This window comes from Amblyomma mixtum, chromosome 7, assembly GCF_055824585.1.
Source record: "Amblyomma mixtum isolate Tamu chromosome 7, ASM5582458v1, whole genome shotgun sequence".
NCBI classification, from domain to species: domain Eukaryota; kingdom Metazoa; phylum Arthropoda; class Arachnida; order Ixodida; family Ixodidae; genus Amblyomma; species Amblyomma mixtum.
This window is the reverse complement of record NC_143018.1, coordinates 88,954,304-88,968,066: the sequence shown is the minus strand read 5'-3', so window position 1 is coordinate 88,968,066 and position 13,763 is coordinate 88,954,304.

Below are 13,763 nucleotides of genomic sequence, written 5' to 3'. Positions count from 1 at the left end.
TTAAAACCTACCTCGATCCACCAGGGTTCTACTAGTTCTACCGCTGTCGGTCACTATCATCATCACCAAAAAGGCGCCGAAAACGAATTTGCAGTTGTGATGGTTGTAATATTATCATGATCATGGAAGGCAGTTGGGCTAGTTGGTGTGAATTCGTTAGTGACTTCGACATTGCAACTAGCGTGGAAAGCACAAGGACAGCGACAAAAGGAACCGACGGGACAGCACGCTAGTGTAATATTGTCACGCTGTAGTGACGGCAGTCCAGCAGTCAGGAAGACAGCAACAAGACTTGCAAACGAAGCTCTTTATTTGGGCTGACTTGTGCCCGCAAAAGAACTAAACAGCACGGCAGCGGCGTAAGCAGCAAACGTGCTCGTCAGTCGTCGAACTACGAATGCCCGCCGAGCAGGGGGCCTTCCAGTACTTCGTAGAACTTTGCGTGAAAGCTAAAGGGGATACCGTCAGGTCCAGGGGCCAAGTCAGCGTTCATTTTCTTCAGCGTCGCGTAGAGCTCGTCCTGCGTCGCCGGGGTGATGATGATATGATGATATTGTGGCATTGCCCTTTGTAGCGGGCGGGCACAGAATTTGTGCGCAGAGCTATTCCGCGACCTCTACAGGGAGGCCCTGGCAGTACCGGCGGATCACGACGCAGAATTGAGGCCCGCCCACCCGTCCGACACCACAGGCAAACAACAGACACACATGGCATGTGCTGTGAAGAGTATTTTATTGGTCCGTTGTCTGAAAAGGGACAACCGACCCTCGGTTGTACAAAGTTACAGTGCGGCGACTGGTGTCGCCCGACATACAAAGACACAGAACGGCGACTATTGTCGCCCGACACACAAAGATACAGAACCGCGACTATTGTCGCCCGACACACAGAAATTTTACAGAACAGCGACTACTGTCGCCCGTCAGTTCGACGCCCCAATCCGAAACACTGCTACTGAACGCAAAATGTGAGAAATATTCACCTTTTCTAAAAGCACGTAGACGGTACATTGGTTCCTCGGCAAGGCCTGATTCCTTGGCGTTACGCACGGGTATTTTAAGCGTTACGCAATTTGAATGCACAAGACAACCCCCATATTCCTCTGGTTGCGTCGAGTTTTATTTTAAACATAGATTTCTAAATTGACGCTGAGGATCTACTGAAGTTGCCGTGTGTGGATAGATTACCGCAATGTAATGACAGAACAAAATTATTGGTTATCAGGAAATGAAAGGCTTGGGAAATATATCACCTCAAAAGCGCCATGAGGGAAGCCAGGAAGGTGGAAGTGAAAGAAGAAAGAGAAGTCCTGTGTGGATAGATCACCGCATTCTAACGACAGAGCAAAATGATTGGTTATCAGGAAATGAAAGCCATGGTAACTATCTCACTTCAACGGCGCCGTGAGGGAAATGAGTGAAAGAAGAAAAAAAGAGGGAAAGAGGCGCCGTAGTAGAGGGCTCCGCACTAATTTCGACCATCTGGAAACCTTTAATGTGCACCATCGCGCAGCACACGGCCGCCTTTTGCATCCTTCGAAACGCAAAGCGAGAGAGATTGAAAGTGAAGGTTTTATATGCTAGAAAAGGTCAAAACACCAGGTGCCGTCATCACCGGTTGGCTTGGCAGGCAAACTGAGCGGTACATCCACAACATTTCAACGTGATAGTGAAAATGCTTCCGTTTAGCGGAAAAAGGACTGACGTCACACGTGACGTCGCGCTAAAAGTGATGCCGCACATGGATTTGTGGAATGAAAGTGATTAGGAAACATGGATATGCAATGCGAATTACATATGCATTACACGTATATTTATACCATTCGGCCACTTCTATACCACGTTCTACACCGTCCTGGAGGAACACCTCCAACGGATAGTGAATGCCTTTGTCAGGGTCGGCGAGAGGCCGGAGTCTCAGAGACAGTCGTGTAGTGCTCATCTTGAAGCCAGGCGGGTGTCCATCTGACCCGCAGGCGTGGCGCCCGATCACTCTGCTTAATGCAGATTACAAGATCGCGGCGTCGCTGCTGGCCAAAAGGTCGAGCAAGGTATTAGCGGGGCTCGTAAGCCCTGCGCAGACCTGCAGCGTGCCCGGACGCTGGGTTTTCTCGTCTCTCGCGCTAACGCGTGACTTGTTCACGTTCACTTCGAGAACGGGAAAATTCAGGGGGGCACTTTGTTGACCTAAAGTGCGGTGAGGCGAAAGCCTTAAAGGTACCCTGCGACGTACATAATGCATGGGTTCTTTGTTATTTGTATGCAGAGTAAGGGATATTGTGAGTCCTGAACGCGCAATGAGATCGCCGAAATAATAATATTTGATATTTTAATCTTCGCTAGAAATGCTTGTTTCGAGCCGATGGTGTCGCAACGCGGCGGCCATTTGCGGCAGCGGAAATGAGGTGGCATCCAGATAGGGCGCTGCCTTTCTCATTGGTTGGGCGTCCAGTTTGCATATTGTTCCATTATACTTACGAAATTGATCCAAAATATTATGTGTCTGAGTACTGAAAGCTTTTCGCATGCCACAATAACTGGAAAGAAGCAGGGAAAGCGAACGAAAACTAACAAGAATTCAGCTAGGGGCGACACTTTCTATTCCGCTTCAAACCTTCGTGGCGGCCAGCGCTGTTCAAAAAACGTTGGCTCAGACCAGAAAGCGCGCGCGTCGAGACCGGCCGTGACCATACCAAGACGGCAGCGAAAAAAAAGCCAGTCGACACACCTTGCCCGAAATTGTGAAGAGAAAGGCCGGACAGGAGACGGGAGTCGAGTTTGGGGGGGAGGGGGGCTACCGCTGACAGCCTTCCAGTCCGACTAAAAAAGAAACTTCGGGGAGCTTCCTTTGTCGTTAGTCACCCCTGCCCTGACTACGGCGTCGCGTACACGGTGGGAAGACGCCGTCAAAATGCGCGGCTGTCTACAGCCCCGACAAAGCAACAACTGCATGCACGCTTCCGCTGCGTGTGCGCTAGGCGCGGTTCTGATTGGTAGCGCCCAATCTTGGTACTGGGTGAGTGAAATGGGTGAGTGAAATGCGTTTTCGTCTGAGCATTTCATTTCGAATTTTCAGAGTGGAATAACTTTCGTTTGCATGCTCCGATTTCAATAATTCTTTTTGCTCTGGTCTCTGGAAAGCATGACGAATCTATTTAATGATATTAACGGGTACTGAAGAATCATCGCGGTGCCCCTTTAAAGGGGTGGAGACACCAAATTTGTGGTTCGCGCGTTCTTAGTTGCAAACGTTTCTTATGGCTCCAGGAAGCATGATACACGCTCAAAGATTCATATATTCACAGTGAATAATTTATTATAGCATTTTTAGGTGAACGATTTTCGGTTTCGGTTTCGGAACGCCGAGTTGTACAGTGACGTCACAGAAGGGGAAGATCAACTGCTTCGCTTGGTCACGTGGGCCCACAAAAGTTGTGACGCACCTACTGCTGCATCGTCTGCTTTCCCACACACGTGCTGACCAGCGCATATGAAAACAAACAACTGCACGTCTAGTCCCAGCAGCTCGGATTCTGACAGATCTGGTTCCAACGAGTGAGGACATCGACTTTTTTTTTGTTCGCACGCTAATATCGCCTTCGCGGGTTCGCGTGAGGATGCGAAACACTTTGCAAAATGCCAGTAAGCATCGCTGCGCCGCTCTACCCAAGCTGCGCCCACAACCGGTGTCACACTTCGCTGCCGTGCAGCAGTACCTGAGCGCTGCTTGGGATGGTGTACAAATATCACAAGAAAAGACAAGATCGCCTTGTTATCAGAACTGCCAGCTATACTCGAGCAGCGACAAAGCATGTCTGCTTATGTTGGGAGCTTTCGGCAACGGCACCGCTCGCGGGCGCTCCGGGCGACGAGCTCTGCTGCTGCCTGACTGCCGTGGTCGTCGCTAGGCCTATAGCCTGTTTAGCAAGCGGCCGGCGCTTCGGAAGTCGCCTGCGCTATAATAAAAGGCCTACTTTTCACAAATAGCTGTAGTGTTAACAGAATCATCTCACAATAAAATAATAGTATGGTCAATCTCCTCGACGCCTTCGGCAGCGGAGCTAGCGGGCGCCAGGCGAGCCGGACCCCGACGTCGCGCCAGCGGCAGCTGCTAGGCGCGGTTGTGAGAAATTTGCTCATATCACAGTTGTTACCTCTACTAGCAGCTCATTATTGGTCAGCGATCCTCAAAAATGACACTTTTTTCACATTTCTTGTCCCATGGTTTATTATTTACGTCAAGAACACTCTTTAGCTCGCTTTTATGACGTCGGCAGACGGTATCCAGGCTGACCTACCGGCCGGCAGACTCGGCGTACTTCACGTCCGCACAAGAAAATACAAAACAGCCATGCCACCAGAAAGGATGCTTTCTAGATTCGAGATACGACAGCATGCATCTGTGCTAAAAGTGGATCTTTCGGCAGCGACACTGCCTGCGGCAACGCCGGCCGACGACCTGCGCGCTGGTCCCAGACTGCCCTAGTCGTCGCTAGGCCTAGCTGCTTTCGATATCGACTCCGCAGCTGAGGGAGCTTCGGGACTGGCCAGCGCTCAGAAACGTGCTCCGCTCGGCACCCCTTTACTGTGAACTCGTCCCATAATAAAAGATATGCTCGATTTCCACGACGTCTTCAGCAACAGAGCTAGCAGACGGCAGGCGAACCGCACCAGGTAGCAGCAGCACAAAACCGGCTATGGGATGAAATTTGCTTGCATCGCAGTCATCACTTCTACCAGTGTTACGTCCTTTATTGCTGGTGGCAGGGTACAGACTGGCGGGAAAGCCGCCAACACGTGACACATGGTAGCTCAGGGTTGCTTGGCCCTAAAGATTGTCCCGCTATAACACTCCTCCCCCCTACGTCACGAAGTCCTTCAGATACGCAGGGCGGCTGCGTTGGCGCTGTGGTCGCTGGACTTGAAGGGAAGCACTCGCTTCACGGTCCTCACCACAGGAAGCAGATTCGGTACTGGGCGCTGCAGCCTCCTCCAGTCTTTCTCCTTGGTCCCGTCTTCCAGGGTCCTCTAGGCTTGAAGGAATGCCAAGCCCGGAACACCCTGCCGGGGAAGCAACCAGCGGTTCCTCCTCTTCACACCTCCCAGAAGCGAAACTGTCCAATGCGTAGCTGGCAGAACGACTTCTGAGTTGGTCAACATGACGTCTCCATCGACGACCGTCCTTGGTGACGACCAAGTACGACACTGGTCCTGTGACAGCATCCACAATGCCCGGCAACCACTTGGGCCCATAGAGATAGTTGCGCACAAACACTCGATCCCCCACATCAAACAGTCGCACTGCCTGGCTACGGCGCTGCATCACCTGCTCTTGTTTCTGCTGCACACTGGACTGCAGGTCAGGATGCAGACGCTCTAACACAGTTGAAAGTTTCCTGCCCATTAGCAATTCGGCCGGGCTCTTGCCTGTTGTAGCATGAGGCAGGATATGCTGGGTCATTAAAAACCTAGCCAGACGTGTGTCGATATCGCCTCCAACCATTCGCTTGAGTACTCCCTTGGTTTCGCGCACCATGCGTTCTGCTTGACCATTCGAAGAAGGGTGATATGGGGCAACGGTCACATGTCGGATTTGATTCCGGCACATGAAGTCTCTGAACTCCTCCGAACAAAAGGCAGTGCCATTATCAGAAACAACAGTTTCTGGAATGCCATGGGTAGCAAAAAGGAAACGAAGCTTCGCACAAACTGTAGCTGTCGACATGGAATTCATCCGGCACACTTCCAACCACTTTGAGTGAGAGTCCACCACAATGAGGAAAACTTTGCCTTGGAAGGGCCCAGCAAAATCGATGTGTAGTCTTGTCCAAGGACGCTTGGTGAATTCCCAAGGGTGAATCTTTGCAGCTGCTGGCGCAGACCTGGATTCCTGACAACGTGCACAGTCTCTCACCTTCTGCTCAACATCTCTGTCGATTCCTGGCCACCACACGGCTCCTCTGGCAAGCCCCTTCATCTTGACAATTCCTGGATGAGCTGTGTGAAGAATGTCCATGACATACGGTCGAGCTGGCTCTGGAATGACCACACGACTGCCCCACAGCAAACAACCTTGGTACACCGACAGTTCATGCTTGCGGCTCACAAACGCTGCAAACTCTTCTGGCAGCTTACCCTCTGGCCACCCATGCTGCACCCAATTGCAGACTCTAGCCAACAGCTTATCCCTTGACGTGAATCTTGCCACCTTCCTAGAGTTCCATGCTACTTCCGGCGCCATTTCCAGCATCCCTACTTCCCCAAGACGCTGCTCCTCTTCCTCTGCCCTACTGGCTCTCAGTGGTAAACGACTGAATGCATCAGCATTGGAAAGCTTCTCCGCTGGTCGATACTCAATTTCATAGTCATAAGCCGATAACATGAGGGTCCAACGCAGCATCCGTGGTGATAGCACCTGGGGAATGGGCTTGGCATGGTGCAACAGTCCTAAGAGGGGTTTGTGGTCTGTCACAATTTTGAAATGTCTCCCATATAGAAACTGATGATACTTCTTTATGCCAAAGCCGATGGCGAGCGCTTCTCGGTCTGTCTGGGCATAATTCCGTTCTGCCGCACTCATAGTTCTCGACGCATATGCAACCGGTCTCTCGCTGCCATCTTCGCACACATGACTCAACACAGCACCCAGTCCGTACGGGGATGCGTCACAGGCCAGCACTAGGGGTTTGTTGACATCATAGTGCACCAGAACATGTGATGACTGTAGCAGATCTTTCGCCTGGCGAAATGCTTCCGCCTCAGCTTCCATCCAACGCCACTCGCGACCCTTGTCCAACAGCCGGTACAGTGGCTCCAAGGCATGAGCTGCTCCTTTAAGAAACTTGTTGTAAAAGTTCAGAGCTCCTAAAAAGGCTTGAAGTTCCTTTTTGCATGTCGGCTCTGGGGCCTTGTGAATAGCACGCACCTTGTCTTCTGTCGGCTGCACACCTGCAGAGTTCACACGGAATCCCAAGTAACACACTTCCTCAACACCAAATTGACATTTGTCAAACTTTAGTCGCAGACCGTCTTCATGAATTCTTTTGAGCACTTCTTGTAAACGAGCATTGTGCTGCACCTCATCCTTTCCACCGATCAAGATGTCATCCAAGAACACAAGAACACCATCAATTCCATGCAACAGTTCTTCCATGTACCTCTGAAAGATAGCCACTGCCACTGCCACGCCAAATTGAAGACGGGTTACGCGGAACAGTCCCCGATGTGTTGTAACCGTCAACAAGTCAGCTGTTTCTTCATCAACAGTCTTCTGTTGATACGCCTGTCCGAGGTCTAGCCTTGAAAACTTCGAGCAACCTGCCAGCCTGGCAAACAGCTGCTCCGGTGTCGGCAGGGGATACGTCTCCCACTGCACTACACGATTGACTGTGCTCTTGTAGTCCCCACAGATCCTTATCGATCCATCTTTTTTGACAACTGGAACGACAGGTGTTGCCCACTTCGAGTGCCGCACAGGCTGGAAAATGCCTTGGCTCACCAACTTGTCCAGTGCTTCGTCCACCTTCGGTCTCAATGCAAACGGTACTTGTCGTGGCTTCAGAAATCGCGGCGGAGCTGCCGGGTTCACCTCTATGCGTACAGGAGGCCCTTTACTTGTCCCAAGTCCAGGCTCAAAGACTGCAGAATACTTCTTGAGCAAGGCTGTTGTTTCCCTACTGCCAGTTCGACTCGGCTCGTACACACTGTGAACACCACTCAGACTTATTCCCAAAGACTTGAACCAGTCCCGACCGAGAAGTCCGATACTAGCACCCTTAACCACCACCAATCGCAGGCGATGTTCCTGCCCCTTGAATTCCACCTTCACGGTCAGTTCACCCAACACTCGTAGTTCCTTGTTATTGTAAGCTCGGAGATGAAGAGTACTTGGGCGCAACGCCCTTTTCGATATTCGCAGCTTCTGCATAGTCCGGTCGTTGATGACTGAACACACTGCACCAGAGTCCACCTCCATCTCTAGGGGACTTCCGTTGACGCGCACTTCCACTCTCACGGCTGGCTCTTCACCAGACAGCACGAACACGTCGTAAACGTCCGACGCAGCATTCTTGTGACGGCCTCCACTGGCCCGTGTTTTGTTCTGAGAGTTGGGTTCAGCCGAAGCGCGAGCTGCCGCCTTCCTCCTGCATGCTCTCACTATGTGCCCTCGTTGCTTGCAGAAGTGGCACTGCATATTCATGAATGGGCAACTGCTTGGCGAATGCGCACCCTTGCAGCGGAAACATACGCTTGTGCTCCCAGGCGAACCAGCCTGCTTATGGGTACCCTCCTTGGCTGTCACTGGCGCAGAGACCTTCGCAACACACGGGTCGAAACGCTGCCCGCTCACGCTGCCAACTTCACACGATGCGGCACTGCCGCGAATTTGCTCGGTCTGTCGCTGCGCAGATTCCATTGCAATGGCTTTCTCCCGAGCTGTAGCAAACGTAAGCTCCGGCTCCGCCAGCAACCGACGCTGAAGGGTCTCGCTTCGCACCCCGCACACTAGCCGGTCGCGCAACATGTCATCGAGCGACGCACCGAAATCGCAGTGTTCCGAGAGACGTCGCAATTCTGCGATGTAGTCGGCAATTGACTCACCGGGCTGCTGTTGACGTGTGCCAAACTTGAAACGCTGTACTGTCACCGACGGTCGCGGCGAGAAGTGGTTTGAGAGACGCCTGACGATCTCATCGTAGGCCACGGCCGACGGCGCATCCGGAGAACAAAGGGAGCGAACGATGGCATACGTTGCTGGGCCGCAAACGCTGCAGAGCGTTGCTCGCTTCTTCTCGTTACCGTCGATGTCGTTTGCTTGAAAGAAAAATTCGAGGCGCTCCAAATACAAGGGCCAAGACGTCGCCTCTGTTGGAACGAATTCCCCAATCGTGCCCAGCGCAGTTGCCATTTTTACCTCGTCGCCAATTATATGTTACGTCCTTTATTGCTGGTGGCAGGGTACAGACTGGCGGGAAAGCCGCCAACACGTGACACATGGTAGCTCAGGGTTGCTTGGCCCTAAAGATTGTCCCGCTATAACAACCAGGAACTCGGTATTTGCCAACGATCGTCACAAACGATGCATTTTTGATATTCATATATCCCAGGGTTTGCTATGAACGTGAACAAACAATACTATCGCGTTCTTCAGATGCCGGCGTTCGGCACGAAGACTGGCGCAGGCCGCCCGGCTCCAAGGAGTGCGCCCTATGTCATCATGACGCTGCCGCTCTCCGCGCTCGCATTGGCTGCCGCTTCCCGTCGTTGTTGCCGCGAGCGGCCCGCCGTTGACATCTAGCAGGCCGGACGCAGGCAACGAGCTGCAATCGGACGGCGCGCCGCAAACCGAGCGAGTGGCGGTTAGCAGCAAACGCGGCTCGCTGGTGCGTCGACTGCGCTCACGCGGCTGTGCCCCGCTCATCGTACGTCACTGTATTTTGGTATGACGTCACTAAAACTTTATTTTTCTACACCCCTTGTGACGTCATGGTTGATGGCGCTAGCGAATGGGTCTAGGTCGTGAGAGTGAGCATTTAGGTAATCTTTGGAACCGAATTAAAATATTTTTTAAACGTTTGTTGCGTCCAACACCTGGCAGTGACTGCCCTTGCATACATAGGAATCCCATAGCAGGCTTTTTATAGCTTCAAAATTTGGTGTCTCCACCCCTTTAAGCGCAGTGTTGCTGCTTGTGTCACTGATGTGTGGTTAAGATGTTAAGCTTCGCCTCTAAGAGTGGAACGCGACAGCGTCTTGCAACGCTGCCAGGGAGTCCATAGAACGCCATCGCCCGTTCGGCTCTATGCCTTGCTCGTCGGTAAATTGGTTTTTGAGGAAAGCAAATGTATCTGTCTCGCATATCTCGCTGGACACCTGAACTTCGCCGTAACGCCATCGCCCGTTCGGTTCTACGCCTTGCGGGAGTGAGGGTATCTGTCCTCGCTTCGGCGAGCGCGGCTTCGGCCGCTTATCTGTTTTTTTTTCAGCAGCGTCCGCTCCGGCGGACGCAGTTGCTGCGACGCGCGTCTCTTCTTTCCTTTTTCTCTTTCCTCTGTTCTTTTAACTCTCCCATATCTGCACGTGGCAGCGGTGGTGGCTCGGCTCGAGCCAGTAGGCAGGCCCGTGCAATTGCCTTTTCATCCTTCTCTCAGTCACAACAACAACAACGTTCTACGCCTTGCTCGTCGGTAAATTGATTTTTGTGGAAAGGAAATGTATTTGTCTCTCATATCTCGGTGGACACCTAAACCTTGCCGTAACGGGAAGGGAGGAAAATGGGAGTGAACGAAGACACCGTATTCACTAGACGCGCCTTTGTTCATTCCAAACCATCGAGCTGGCATGGCGGAGTGGTAGCTGGTAGCGTGCTCGTCTCGCACTCCGGAGACCGGGGTTCGATTCCCAAGCTCGGCCAATTTCCTACTCGGTTTTATTTATTTATCTGGTCTGACTAGAAAGGTTAATCAGGCTAATTGGTTAAGTAAGCAATTAGGTAAACTCAGTCCCACTTACTTGGAGCATCACTATACGATCCCTTTAATTGGTTGCATGGTTAGTAGCCAAAGTACAATTGGCCCCGTTTGAAATTCGCGCACTGTGACGTCACGACCGTTTCTACCAACTGAAAAGCGTGACATTTCTGTCAACAACTGCTGCTTAATACCGGGCTGTTTTGTCTCACTCGATCAGGCGGAAGCCTTTGATCGTGTCGAGCACCGCTACCTTTTCGGCGTCCTAGGGGCTTTCGGCTTTCCGCCGGAGTTCGTGGAGCGTCTAGAACAGCTGTACTCTGGCCTTACAGCTCGTTTGTTGTTTAACAGCTCGTTGAGCGACCCCTTTAGCATAGAACGCGGCGTTAGACAGGGCTGTCCCCTGTCGCCAATGTAGTTCGTTTTAAGTTTAGACCCGCTCCTGCGTCGCATAGCAGCTAGTCCATCGGTGCGCGGTTTCCCTTTGCCGGGGCAAGGTCAGGTGAAGGTGTCCGCGTACGCTGACGACGTGTCTCTGTTTTTGCGGGACGAGGACAGTTACGTAGTGTTCTTACGGCTTTTTTCGAATTACAGCGAGCTGCCCGGTGCCCTGCTTAACAGGGGCAAGAGCCAAGCCCTGCGCTCCGGGGCTTTTTCGTCAGACCTGCTTGGCGATGTAGAGTGGGTCTCGGCGGTTAAGGTCCTAGGAGTAGTGTTCGTCTCCTCAGGGGAGGTAGCCCGCGAAACGTAGAGTTGAGAGCGACCGCAGAGCAGCGTCTGGCAGTAGCATCGCGTTTTCGCCTGTCGCTGTCGGAGCGGGCATTTATCATCAGATCTTCCGTGTGCGCGAAGCTCTATTACATCGCTCGCGTCGCATGCCTGCCGCGCACTTTAAAGCGCCGCTTGGCCACACTTTGTGGCAGTTTTTTCTGGGCGGGAAAGACGGAGACCGTCGCTCGCGCGCTCCTCCGCCTTCCCACGCGCATGGGCGGGTTAGCCTGCCCAACCTATGTGCAGCGTGCTCGCTGTCCGAGGCGTCCACGACCTGATCAACGCCACTGACTACCCAGGGAGAGGTCTTCTCGCCTACCTCCTCGGGACGTCACGGCGCCTCTTTTTTTGGTCGCCTTGTAGATCCTTCAGCCGAACAGCAGCCGGGGTTCTTCCGGTATGTCTGCTGGAAGGCAGAGTCTACCCTGCCCGAGGTCGACGTCTCTCAGACGCAGGCCTCCCGCATTTGCGAGCTCCTTGCCATCCAGGAGGCTACACCTGAACAGCTAGAGCGGAGCAGGCGGGTACGGTGGCGAGACATGACGTCTCACACGCTTCCACCAGGGGTCCGCTACTTCGGCTGGCTGCGAGGCTGGAGGGTCTTGCCTACGGGGGTCCGCGTCGCAGCGTGGGGCAGCGCACCCTCTTCGCGGTGTCCGCAGTGCGGCGAGACCGAGACTCTCGAGCACGCCATGTTTGAGTGTGTAGTGGCAAGAACGTTTTGGCGACTTATGTCGCGTATGTTTTTTGTTTCTCTCGACGCCCGCACTAGGCCGTGCGATACGCTTGTGCGGCTATTACTGTGTGCAGGCGCCTTTGTTTTGTGGCGCCAGAGAGGCGCCGCTTCCTTGCAGGGCCGACCCCAGCGGGCCATGTTCCCGATGTTGCAGCGAGTGCGAGCACGCCTGTTCCAGCAGGCGTACTTATAAAGGGTGACGCTGCCGGAAGAAGAGTTCCTGCGACGCTGGAGCACCCGCTTCATCATCGCAAGCAGGGGCCGTGTGACGGTGCGGCTCCTGCCATATTGAGTGTCGCACGCCAGTGTAGTGCGCGATGTTTGTGCGCGGAATTGGTGCGCGGTCTTCCTCCCGCGTGCTTTCCCCGCGCGTATGGACCCTCTTGAACTCTTGTACTTTGGACACTTACGTTGCTTGTGATTGTATGTGTGCGCATCGGGCGACATCTGTCGCCGTGATGTGTTTTGCTGTTTTGTAGAGGGGAGGCTGTCCCTTTTATGCTCCTGGGTTCAAATAAACTTCTCTTCAGAGATACCATGCGGCCTTTCACGCAAAGTGGTACGACTGTATGTTAGTAAGTATTGTGTAATTACACAGGTTGGAATTAAGGACGCAGTGATTAAGAGAGTAGCAAAGTGCATACTGGCGTTTCATATCCCATTTGCTTGACGTTGCGTAGCGGCGCTGGCATGCAGCAGCCACCGAAAAATTACCGACGATTACGTTACTTCCTAATGCGAAATTTGAGCGCAGCAAATAAGCTGTTTCACCTTTTCGATAGATTGAGGCAAAGAAATCGAGCAACACATGTATGCGCTATCACAGAATTTTTTTTTTATTTTTCACACGTATTCGCAATTTCGGCTCGGGCGGTGCACATATACAGATCCGCCGCCACCAATCTGGCTCTCTGATTGCCACCGCACAGGGGTTGCATTGGAGGAGGAGCGAAGAAAGGAATTAAGTTCGAGCCGGCGCTTTGACAACCGGAGACTCGCAGGAAGAGGGGGAGGGGGGCGGCGTGTACACCCAGCGGCAAACGATGGGGGCAGAAGCGCGCGCAGCAAGCGGACAACACGATAAAGGGAGGAGGGAAGAGATAGCAGCGACTGACTGATGCCGCTGACGCCGATAGCGCTGGGGGGATGAAAGGGGGGCGGAGCTGGTTACGAGGCCGACGACGACGCGAAACCCAGGAACGGACGCCAAAGAGCTGCGCTCTAAAAGCCGGGAAATCTGATGTAGTACACCGCTGCCCCAGCAGATGGCGCATGAGAAGATTAAGGTGCGCGTCGTCTTCGTTTAACTTTCCGTGTTCGGGTCTGTGAACGAATTCCGCTGCAAGAATCCATCGAACCCGTCCGCGGCACCCGCGTTTCGATGGAGGCGCAACGCATAAGGCGCCCGTGTGCTGTGCGATGTCAGCGCACGTCAAAGATCCCCAGGTGGTCGAGGCGAAAGCCTTTAACGCCTCATCGTTGTCGACAGAAGGCTGTCAGCAGATGGTAGTGGAAAACATTTATTTACACATACACTACTGGAGGTTATGCATGACCTGACCCAGAGGGGGCCAGCCCTTACAATACTAGGTGGAGGTCCCTAGTTCGGGACCCCAGTGGCGTCGGCCGCCGCCAGTGCTCGCGCGACCAAGGCCCGTGGGGCCTGCAGGTCAGAGCAGCCGAGCAGGGTCGCCTCCCAGTCCTCCCGGGTTGGGTTGGGGTGAGGGGGGATAGCAAGGTTGGAGGGGCAGGCCCACACCAACAAGCGCCTCCTGGGGCTGGGCATGG